The following is a 12,465-nucleotide window of genomic DNA, read 5'->3' on the forward strand; positions in this document are numbered from 1 at the left end:
GATCCTAAAAAAGGGTAAGATCATATACATGACCTTTGAGTGCGAGTGTGATAGTGTGGCTTGAATGATATGTCCATAAAATAACATTTAATCAAAGCAATAACATATATAATAGTGAACACATAGTACAAGCATATAGAAATACGTACACAGCCAGGAAATCAACTCCCCAGCAGAGTCGCCAGCTGTCGCGCCCGTGCCCGCGGATCGCGAACTGTTTATATCTTCGATATGGCTCCCGCTCTACTGGTTTTCTAACGGTGTTGGACAGTCCCTCCAAGGAGACTGGTCCAATGGGTTTTCGAGTCGCCACCAATCAGTTTGACGGTCTGATTGGACACCGATTTGATTTCGAATTGACCCATTCGGGTTAGTTTGGATAAGATATTGGTCTGCGATGATTCTAAGCTCGGTTTCCGGTTACGTGTAGGGAAGAGACGTAATCTCACCCTACCCCGCCCGATAAATCAGTACTGTTGTACTTCCAAATGCTTGCTCTATGTGCTTGTGTCTATGATCGCTTTGAAATGTTGTTAATTGTATCAATTCAAGCCTTTGACGATACTTGTAAGGTTGTGGTCATACGACCGTAATAGAGTCGTTATCCAACGATCAAAATTGATTCGTCATATGATCGCTATTCAGCGACTGAAACTTGATAACAGAAGTTGTATATTATTAATGGTTATCAATGAAAATATAGTTTTAATGGGATCGACAATGAAGAATTATTATATTTATTATAACATAATGATGTACGGTTTAACAATTATTTATACGAATCACTATTCAGTGATCGAGATAATCTTATCGCTTCAAAACGCTATCCAGCGATTGGAATCCTAATAAATGAATGAAAAATATATTATTTTTCATTTATAAGAAGAAATATTGGAAAATTATACGATTATCAAACATTTACCGTTTATTTATCAAGATCGTTATCCATCAATAGAGATGAGCTAGTCGTATTATAATCACTATTCAGTAATTAAAATTCGATGAATAAAACGGAATTATATATTATCTAGTAACTTAATATAAAATACATGTGTATTTAAAATGAAATTGAAATTAATAGAAGTAAATATATAAAGAAAATACTAGTATGAATTAAAATGGATGAAGTATTTTTAATTAGATTTGTTGAGCTGATGTTAGGATATGAGAGAAAGGGTTAATCAGAATCAAATTGAAGAGAATTAAAACTATAGGGATCAATGGGAAATATTTAAAATAATGAGATATAAAAACATAAGTTTGGATATTAGGGTTATTTCTGCACTCTTTTGCAGCCACCATACCTTCTCATTTTCGTGCTCACCTCCATTCTCTTTCTTAAAAAACTTCGCAGCTCTCCTCCATGGCTGCCGGCGACTTAGGTTCCGCCTTCACCGTGGCGTCTCCGACGTCTGCGACCTCACTCCTCCGTTCGGTCGCCGTTCCGCCGTTGCCAGTTATTTTCGCCGCCATTCGTCATCTCCGACTGCCTTAGTCGAGCTGCTTCCGTCTAGCACCGCCGTCGGCCGCCTTCCACGGTTAAATGTCTTCTGCTCGGCCTGCCTTGGATTCTGCCAGCCTTCTCTCTTAACTTGGGTCTATGGCTTTTTGTTCGATTTCGGGCCTTTAGGAGGCTCTGTCGGACTGATTCCGGCGACAGCGGTGGCGATTTCCGCCTCCGATGATGAAATTTAGTAGCCTGAGGAGGTCCGGTCCACTCCTAACTCGACCTGCAAGGTAAAATTATGGTTTGTCGCCCTCTCTCTCTCCCTTTCACTGATCTCGGCTTATCTTTGGTTCCTATTGCAATTTTTATCCCGTATGATTTGGTTTGAAATGTTTGTTTTGTTTGCTGGGATGGAGATGTGTATTTTCTGGGATTATTTCTATTTATATTGGCCTGAGTTTGGGTTTGGGATGGTTATTGTGATGTTTATGTAGTTTTGTGATTTCTCACCCTGTTCTAGTCTCTGTTTCCTATCGGCCTGCAACTTGGTTTTTGTGTGGGAGGGTCTTTTGGGACCCTCAAATGAGTTTTGGAAATGCAACCAGAGCCATTACCGGCTCTGGAGGGTGTTTTCGATCCTGGCTCGGGTTGGTTCGGGAATGAAACTGAGTTTATGTTCTTGTTCGACTCTTTGATTTCTTGAACTTCTTTGTTTACATGCAACTTCTTTGTTTACAATTAGCTTCCTCTTTCTCTTAATTACTGTATGCAGTAAAGAAGAGATTGAGGAACTCCTCTCTTTCGCTCAACCTGTTTACATTGATTTTGCTCTCCCTTTACACTGAGATTACAGATATTTTTCCCCTTCGTACAGTGATTTTTCCCCTTCGTACAGTGATTTTTCTCTCTTCTCTTTTTTTGTTTTTTGTTCTAATGTTGTTGCTAATCTCTGCTCTTCTCTTGTTTCGTTTCCCTTTTTTCTGCTCTTTTTGGTCTAATGTTCTTGCTGCCTCCCTTTTCTTTTGCTCTAATGTTTTTTCTCACCCTTCATACAGGTTCAACTTCCTCCATTTATAGATGCTTAAAGACAACAGCTGGGATTGTCTTTTTGCTGGAGTTTTTTCTGCTGCATTTTTTCCAATGTGTGCAGTGGCTGGTTTCAAGGTGCAGTGCACTTGTCTTTCTTGACAATTGCCTCTTTTCAAGATGCAAGGCTGGTTTCAAGGTGCAGTGCAATTGTCTTTCTTGACAATTGCCTCTTTTCAAGATGCAAGGCTAGTTTCAAGGTGCAGTGCCTTTGTCCCTTGTGACAATGCCCATTTTCAAGAGTTGTGAATTTGTCCTTTTCTCATTTTGAATTCCTGAATCAAAGCTGAAGTTGACCTTGTTGAATGTATTTCCCTCCTTGTTTTTGTAATAGCTGGATTTGGATAGAGAAATCTGTAACATGAAGATATAAATTAGCATTTGTCAATGTAAATTTTTATTTTCTTAATAAGAGCACTTCATTTTATTTTTGTTCCATCATTTTTCAATAGTTCAATTTATTAATTCATTTTTATGAGCTAATTTTGGAAATTATATCCTAAATATGACTTGCAAACCAAAATTATCTTAAAAAGTAATTATGGATAACTTTAAGAATTAATTTTATCATAGCTTCATATTTAGAATATAAGGATTTCCAATATACTTTCACAATTAATGAATTAAAATTGGAAAATTATTCTAACTAATTAGATGCAAGTTGAATTTAACTAATGAATTTGAAATATAACCATTCCAAAAATCTTATTTAGAATACAACAAATTATATTTCAAATATAATTTATAACCTGAAAAATATTTCTATTCCAGTGAATCACATCTCGGATTTAATTTGATAATTATACCGAGATATAAAAATTGGTATAAAATATAATTTTTTTTAATAAATTATACTTGTAATAGAAAGTTTGCATTTCTAATATAATTCACGAATTTGTTAGAATTCCAAATATAATCAGTTAAAGTTTAAAAAATGTTCCGGACAAAAATGGGTATCTACAATCATTATATTCAATGATATGTAGTTAAAAAATATTACAATTTTCGATTTCTATATAAACAATTTATTACCCCGCGCAATGTGTGATCATAATACTAGTTAATATATCAAAAACAAAACTGGTGCATTTGTTAACAGAAAACTTGTAAACTATAATATCCATATTAAGAGGCTAAAGTCCCAATAGAGTTACCTCTTTTGTCTAAAGAAGGATTCTTCTTTAATCAATCTTTACCAAGTATATACACAACCCGCCTCACTAATTCAGTTTGGTAACTAGCTGATTTTGCATTTATAATAATGAAATCGTTACTGGTTTTTCTTTACAATTTAAAATTTAAAACCGGTATAGATAGCAGAATCCACAAGACTTTCTATTTAAAAAAATATATAGTGAAACCGGTAAAGATAGAAGGTGTATATATATATATATATATATATATATATATATATATATATATATATAGTGAAACCGCTAGCTAACCTACCGGTTTTTTTTTTTAAATAGGTGGACTAGCTATCGGTTTCATCCTAGATAGCAGAATCCACGAGACTGCATTTTGAAAAGGCAAAATCTAAGAGTAAATGACACATTGTAAAAAGGTGTATATATAGTGTGGAAAATCCTCACCCAATCTTTATCTCTTTTCTCAATTCAGAAAAAGATTTAAAAAATGGAGTGGCAGCAGGTACAAATAAACAGAGAATTGGTTATCATCTACACCTTATTTGGCTTTTATGAGCTTCATCTCTTAGATTGTAAGTGTCTCAAACTTCCATAGAACTTGATTTCTTGAAGATTTTTCTTGTTTCATTTCCTTTCTCTGTTTTTAATGTAAAAAGTTCAATATGATCATTTTCATTGGAGTCTGGAACTGGCACATTTAGTATTCTCAATCAAGTTATATATCTTGTAGGTGAGCGCAAGGATCAGAAAACTCTAGAAAGGCAAGCAAAAATTAATGAACTTAAAGAGAAGACAAATTACTAGACAACAGCTCATTCAAGTAATCAGAACTGAATTCTCTTAGGAATTTGTTTCTATTTTACTTTCTCCCATCCCATCTTGCACTAGTTAAACTGTCGCTAAATGTAGCAACAACGGCATTAACAACACATTTTCTGACGGTTTTTAAAACCGTCATAATATTTATAGCGAAACCCTCGCTACAGTAGAAATATCTATTGTAAAAGATTGTTTTTTTTTTTTGTAGTGTTTGTGTGTTTCTGCGGTGTATGTCACAAATAGTTTGAGTAGACATCATATACTGTAAGAGATGAGGTTCGTTCTCATCTAGTAACAATACATATTTTTTATGACATAAAATGTTGCAAATACTATTTAGACTTATAATGTATGTTATTCTAGGGTTAAACCAGTTTTGAATTTGAAAATTATTTAGACATTATGTTAATCTTTCTTCTTTTTATTAGTATGAAGTTTTCATTGAATTGTTTATCTCATGTGTTAGAATTATTTCTTGTCGACCAAATCAATCTCCCAAAAGGCCTCTTGCGGCTCCAATATCTCATTGGCTTTTGTCTGGCTGAAGCAGAAGGCAAAGACACCCCATAAATTCAAAGATATTGGCAATGATTGTTGGATCTAATGTGAATTCACCTTCGTTTATGAATGATAATCATCCAATTCCAATTGTTGTGAATTATCTCAGTTTGCTCATCCATCCTCATCCTCAGCCTCGTATGAATGATAATTAGAATCAGTTTTCTCAGCTCCAATGGGGATCTTTGTTTCATTCGTCCTCCTATGAATGTATCTTTGTTTGCTCATCCTCCTATGAATGAAACAAAGATCCATTCATAGGAGGATATGAAACAAAGGTTCATCCATTTGAGCCTGAGAAAACTGATTCTGATTATCATTCATAGGAGGCTGAGGATGAGGATGGATGATCAAACCGAGATGAATTCACAACAATTGGAATTGGATGATTATCATTCATAAAAGAAGCTGAATTCACATTAGGGCCAACAATAAGAACAGAAGAACTGATTACATTTATGCATTATTATTAAGTTTACTTTTTTCTTGTTTTAAGTTTTAATTTCTTAACTTTTTATTGTAGTTTCTATTTTAATAAACCTGTTTTTCTTTCTTTCTGGGACATTATTTTTATATTTTAATTGGTTTTATGTGTTGTTTATGGAATGTGCGATATATATATACTAACAGTAGACACGTGCAATGCACGGATGTCCAATTTATACATTAATGCATGAAAGAAATTATAGTAGCATTCTAATTAGAGGGAAATAATATTTATGTATTTCTCAATATATTATAGAGTAAGAACCCTACAACATGCATGGAGTAATTTTTTTTACTTTTTCTTATTTTAATTAAATAGTATTCTATTGTTTTACAATAATTATCTTTCTAGAAAAATGCACACCAATTAAGAAATATTATTTGTTTTAATTAAAAGGTTTTGTTATTTTTTTATTGATTACATCCATTATTTATTTCCAAAATAAATAAATAAAGTAATTTAAATAAAGACATATCCAGTATACATCAACTTGTATTATAAAACAACAAAAAATCTAAGAAATATATCTCTTATGAAAAAAATGAGTAGTAGTTTTTAGTATTGTAATGTTTTGGATAATATAAATATGAGGTAAGGTACAAATTTACTCTTACCCATTTTGGAAAAGTTTAGATTTATTTTTAATATATAAAATGATACAAATTTATCCATAATATTTTCAAACAACGTCAATTCATACTCAATGAAAAATTAGAACGGATTTATTTTACTATATTTAACTGTCATGTCGAACTTTCCAAATATCAATTATTTCTAAAATATTTATTGTATTACTAACATAGTTGCAAACAACCTGTCAAAATATCAATAACTAAGTCTGTCACATATAAGTTGATCACAAAAAAAAACATTATCCATGTATCCAAAAGGTTGCAAACACCCTATTAAAATGCACGAAATTGGTTTAATTTATCCACAAACTTCTTTTCTAAATCCAATATAATAGGCAAACCACTATGTTCAAATTTTACATTAGATATTAGATATCAGTATATTTGATCTTGCTTGCAAGCGTGAACGGTACATATATTATTCCGTATATTAGGAATATATCTACACTTCCCCAAAATGTTAGGAGAAAATTTTAACCTTATCCCTATAACCATATTAAATAAAAGTATGAAAATCCAGGGGAAGACCATTGTGTTACAATTGTCAAACCATGCATCCAAATTCCCTTATGTAGCCACACAATTGTCAAACCATTGATTGCTAGAAACTATATAAGGTAAAACTGGCCTACAAATCCAGGAGAAGACCATTGTGTTACAATGTTCCCAAGTTACTAGTGTTGAGTCATCTGTAGTTGGAAATTCCAAAGATCCATTAATGAAACACAACTTATTTTTGGTCGAAGACCTCACTTAAACTCGTGACTCCAAGAATGAAAATTATCTCCAATCAACGGTTGCGGTACCAACACTAAGCTTAGATTCTCTCTAGGATGCAAATAAAAAGACTGAAAGGACTCTAAGATGGATCTGTAGCCGGATTCGTATCAGTGGTTGATTAAGTACTAATAGATGCCATGGAAAACTATTAACCGAACAAGAAGAAGAATGAAAACGAGAAAACAAGAAAAGAAAGTGAAATCGTTACAAGAAAAATTAAAACGAAAATAAAAAAATGAATCCCTCTTTGGAAGATGAAATCAGACTGAAAATATCACTAGATCTGAAGAGGTGATGCACGGAAGTGCTCTGATACTATAATAACTCTAGAGAATGAACAAATTGAAAAAGGATTCTAGAGAGAATTTTGTATTGATGAAAACGGAGAAATAACTAAGTTGATGAACTGAAAAATTAAACGCTAAAACTAATAGCATTTAACTATTTATACAATAACTATAGAAAATCTAAACTACCCTCCACCTATTTTCTAAATTACATTTAATATCCTACTATAGTTTAATCTTAATAATCGCTTTTATTATAATCTCTACCATACATTGAAGCTAGTAGTTAAGATTCAATAATAACTTTCATTATAATATCTGGCAAGAGAAAGTTCGTTAACAAATAAAGGGTTTGGTGAGTGTGTCACAGATCTTGTAATCTAATTCTCAAATTAAGGGTCCGTTTGTTTTATCTATTGTTTGCTGTTGTTGTTTCCTATTACTGTTTGTTGTTTGAAAATGTTACTTTTCCAAAAAAGCAGATATTCCTTTTTTTTTTAATAAAAAGGTACTTTTCAGCTGTAAATTGCAAACAGAGGTGTCTAACCGAACAACTAAAATTCTCATTTTCGAAGTGAAAATGCAAACAAAAGGTAAAAAATCAGCAATCAAACATTTCCTAATATTTCTTCTCTTAAATATTATGTTCTGAGTTAATTTGTGAAAAAAAAATTCTGAAACATGTTTTAATTCAATTCTTAACAAATAATTACATGCATCTAATCGTTTTTTATAATTTAAAATAATATTATTCCTTTTAACACAATCTTCAACTGATGAAATTATTAGAAGAATCTGGTTTTTCATGTCAAATGGATGACTTTCTATATATATTTTGACATGTGTAATATGGACACACATATTATAAGAGGTTTCACTGTTTTATTTATTTAGTGGATCACAATACACGTGCCTAAATATGAACTGAGTAAGAACTCCTTCATCTTATGGTTAAGAAAAATCTAATCCTAACTTCAGATAATGTGAAAATATTTTAATGATCTTTCTTTTCAACCCCAAGATTCAAATGAAGAGAATATTTAATTCCGTCTTGTTTGGATACCAGTCTTTTATATTCTTTATTCAGACAATTTGTAAAATGATTTTGATTCATTTTGAATGGCCTTTTTTTTCTGAAAATTTTGAATATGACCTTATTCTATAATTAATGACATTTGATTTGGTCTTTCACTATTTTGGAAAAGTTCAGTCCACTTTTTTTAAAAAAAAACTAAGTACTTGAAAAATCTATTTGGTAAACGAACTAAATAAAAGGTTTTGGGTAGGGCTGCACATAACTAACCGGAAAATCGATTTCCGAAACCGAAACCGAACTGAAAAATAGGTTAACTATAATCGGTGGACTAGTTTACGGTTTTTCATTTCAACAACCGATGGTTAACCGAAACCGAAAAATAAACCAATTATGTATTGATACATATAAAACTAATATAAATATATCTAGAAATTTAATTATCAATATATAAATATACATATTTATATTGAATAAATATATAACTATTTAAAATAAATATATAACTATTTAAATATTAAATAAAAATATTTAACTTCAAATTTAATTAACAAAATCGTCAAAACAAATAAATTTTAAGTTATTTTAATATTTTTAACTTAAAAATTCAATATAAATATGTATACTTATATATTGATAATTAAATAACTTGTAAAACTAATTATGTATTAAATATATAAGTATACATATTTATATTTAATTTTTAAGTTAAAAATATTAAAATAACGTAAAATTTATTTGTTTTGGCGATTTTGTTAATTAAATTTGAAGTTCAATATTTTTATTTAATATTTAAATAGTTATATATTTATTTTAAAGTGATATTTGGTACGAAAAGTCACTAATTGTTAACCGATCGAAATATAGGTTAACCGACCGAAGTAATAAACTAACTGAAATATAGTTAATCGAATTAAATGGACTGGTTAATGGTTTTTGTTAATGGATTGGTTAACCGACCATGTGCACCTCTAGTTTTGGGTACAAATATTGAGTTGTCCTCAATTATAACTTTAAGACTATGGTCAATTAAAAAAAAAAAAACTACCTAGTTAGATTGATTTACGGATTGTCTTATGGGGTTTTTTTTTTTTCAAAATAAGAATTGTGCCTCAAAATTGAAAATTCCATTTATTTAGTATCATATTTATCATAAAATCACATTTTTTAAAAATTATTATTTTAAGGTACTTTTAGAAAAACATTTTTTTTCCAACAACAAATAGTAGATAAAACAAATATGTTTAATATATTATCAAATTTTTAGAATTTATTATCTTTTAGGTCATTAACAATCAAATTTGAATTGAGCAGAATCATCATCTTCGTTTACAAAAAACACTTAGGTGTCGTTTGGTAAGATGTAATGACCTTCATAATGGAATGACCATTACATTGAAGGCTCATTACCATGTTTGGTTGCATTTTACAATTTGATTGTAATGGAATGAGAAAACCTTGAGTTAAATTTTGTTGAAAAAATCTTGTAATCCCCATTATATAGAAAAATGACTTGAATTCTCATTACATTGTCATCTAACTTCTCATTTCTCAAATCTCACCTCTCATTCTTGTCAAAAACGCAAAAAGTAGAAAAACATGAAAATTGAAAACGAGAAAAATGAAAAACCAAAAAAATGCGAAAAATGAAAAAAAAAATGTAAAACCGGAAAAATGAGAAAATAGAAAAACGGTGAAAAATATTGAAAATAGAAATTAAAAGAAACGAGAAAAATGTAAAAAAATATGAAAAAGTGAAAAACTATATACTAATTTATTGATTTCGGTTAATCTAATTTTGTATTTGATTTCGATTCCATTTTTCATATTTTTCATGTTTTTCGTTGATTTTAATTATGTAAATAAAATTTTATGATTGCATTTAATTAGAAAAATATAAGTATTGTAATGGTTATTAAATTACATCATAATTCTCAACCAAACATGGTTATAGAATCACTATTCCATTCCATTACATTACAACTTTGATTACATTACGACCTTGATTACATTACATTGCATTACGGCATACCAAACGGACCCTTAGAAAATTACCTACAACTCAATATAACGTATTTTTTTAATTAGTCACTGTTAGCGATATTTTCGAAATATGCTAATTTTCAACCTTGTCACGTGTGGTTAGGGTGCGGGCGTGCCAGAGAAGATTACTTCTCAATTAAAATGGTTAAGTTTATGGAATTTGCGCGCCAAAACTTGAATTCTAAACAAAACGATTGGCGAGGGACGCAAGGATTGAAAAAGTCCCTCTTGGGTCTCTCGCGCCGTTATAGAAACTTTGCGAGATAAATTGTTTTTTATTTAAGCTAAGCGTATAGATTGAAGACGGGAAAAGTAAAGAAATTGAAGGTGCGAAATTAACACGAGATTTGGTGAAAAATCGGTATTTTATTGATGTAAATCAAGGTTTGAATACATGTGTTTGAGGTAAGCATGAAATTGAAAATGAATTACAATTGAAGAACTTCTATACTAAACATATAGCTAATTCAATTGAATTGGAAGAACAAATCAAATACAAGGAATTGAAATGCAATTGAAATAAATTGGAATTCAACAACAAACTCGGAGCCACAATAGCTATCTCGGATTGATGTTGAATTTTGGTGTCGGTGCGAGGTCCTTGGAGAGCTGCAACCGGTCGGGCCCGTACGGTATATGATCTTGGCAATGGCAAAACGTTGGTAGACAAATGGGGCAGATTTAACTCTCAACTTCGGGAGGCTCGTTTGGATGCTTAAGAATACGGAATTGGACGAGTAAATAGGCTAAATTTAACTTCAGGAGGTCAGGAACAAACTTCTATAAGGGATCGAAGGCTAAAACGGATGCTAAGTAGACGAAATTGGGAGTTGAAAATAACTGGACGAATCTGGAAAATTCTGGAAACAGAATGTCTAAAAGGATTTGGGCTGGACAGATCGGCTTGTAAATAGAGTTTATGGGCACGAAATTGGGCAAATAAATATACGAGATTGAACTTCAAGACGTCAGGAACAACTTTTTCGAAGGGATTGAAAGCAAAAAATGACTTTAAATAGACGCAATCGGGCTTTGAAAGTAATTGGACGAATCTGGAAAATCGATTTGAAAACAGAGCTCTGGCTAGGAATTGAGCAAATTAAAGACTTGGAATACTAAATTGAATTAGAAAAACTTGGAAAGAGGCTATTAGAACTTTAATTGGAGCTAAAGAAGAGCTAAAAGAGGAATCGAAGCTAAGAAAAACGAAGAACGAAAGAAAGAACTTGAAGAACTAAGAACAAAGGGACTTAAGAACTAAGAACTAGAACTAAGAACTAGAGAGCATTGGAAGGGACCTTAGGAAGGAGTTTTGTTGTGTTGGATTCAGTATTTTTTTATGAAGGGGAGGGAGTCTATTTATAGTATTTTGGAGTGGCATTTTGGTAATTATCAAGTGGCATTTTGGTAATTATTCACCAACTACCCCTTGAAATTCTCTCCCACTAACTTGCCACATCACCAACTAACTTAACTTCTTCAACTCCCACTAACTGCTGTTGACTGCTTCCAACTGCTCCCGGAAGAGAGGATACGCCCCGCGTAAAGTCAGTTACGCCCTGCGTATCAGGGCTTCTAAAGCTTGCGCGTTCTGTCGATGACGTTTACGCGTGGCGTATGGAAGGGTACGTCCCGCGTAAACGAGTCTCTGAAGTGGAACGTCTTCGGATGCGCGGTATACGCCCTGCGTATGGAAATGCACGCCCCGCGTAAACGTGCTCCTGATCCTAAAACGCCTTTGGGCCAACAATTGCCCCCCTCTTTTGTGCATAAATTAATTAACAAAAATAAAATTTATGCATAAAAGAAGTTTTATTAAATATCTTTTTCTCTCTTTTTTTTTATCATTATCAAGATAATAGAGAGAGAATCCTGCAGGATTTTTAGAATTTGAATTGCCTAGGAACTCTCTCTATCTTAATCAATCTACAACTCTTCTTCCTCTTTTGTTATTTTTGTTTCTACCATTTTCTTTCCCCAAAGCTCAAGAAGCATTCGGAATCAAGCTCTCAATCTTTTCAAACATGGGTATGCAAGCTATTTTCCTTCTATATTTCTTTCTCTGTTTCTTTTGCTTTTGTATATGTAGAATTATATTCATTGAAAAGCTGATAAATTGAATTGAAATTTAATGTGAGAATTTTT

At 31.7% G+C, this 12,465-nt stretch overlaps 1 long non-coding RNA gene across 1 annotated transcript; it reads left to right on the forward strand.

Annotated features, from left to right (window-relative positions):
* Nucleotides 1-1,294: 1,294 nt before the first annotated feature.
* LOC136231885 (uncharacterized) lies at nucleotides 1,295-2,969 on the forward strand. The gene is made up of 2 exons (XR_010690169.1): nucleotides 1,295-1,737; nucleotides 2,503-2,969. It is a non-coding gene; the product is annotated as an uncharacterized lncRNA (long non-coding RNA).
* Nucleotides 2,970-12,465: the final 9,496 nt, after the last annotated feature.

Source organism: Euphorbia lathyris, chromosome 6, assembly GCF_963576675.1.
Source record: "Euphorbia lathyris chromosome 6, ddEupLath1.1, whole genome shotgun sequence".
Classification (NCBI taxonomy): Eukaryota; Viridiplantae; Streptophyta; class Magnoliopsida; order Malpighiales; family Euphorbiaceae; genus Euphorbia; species Euphorbia lathyris.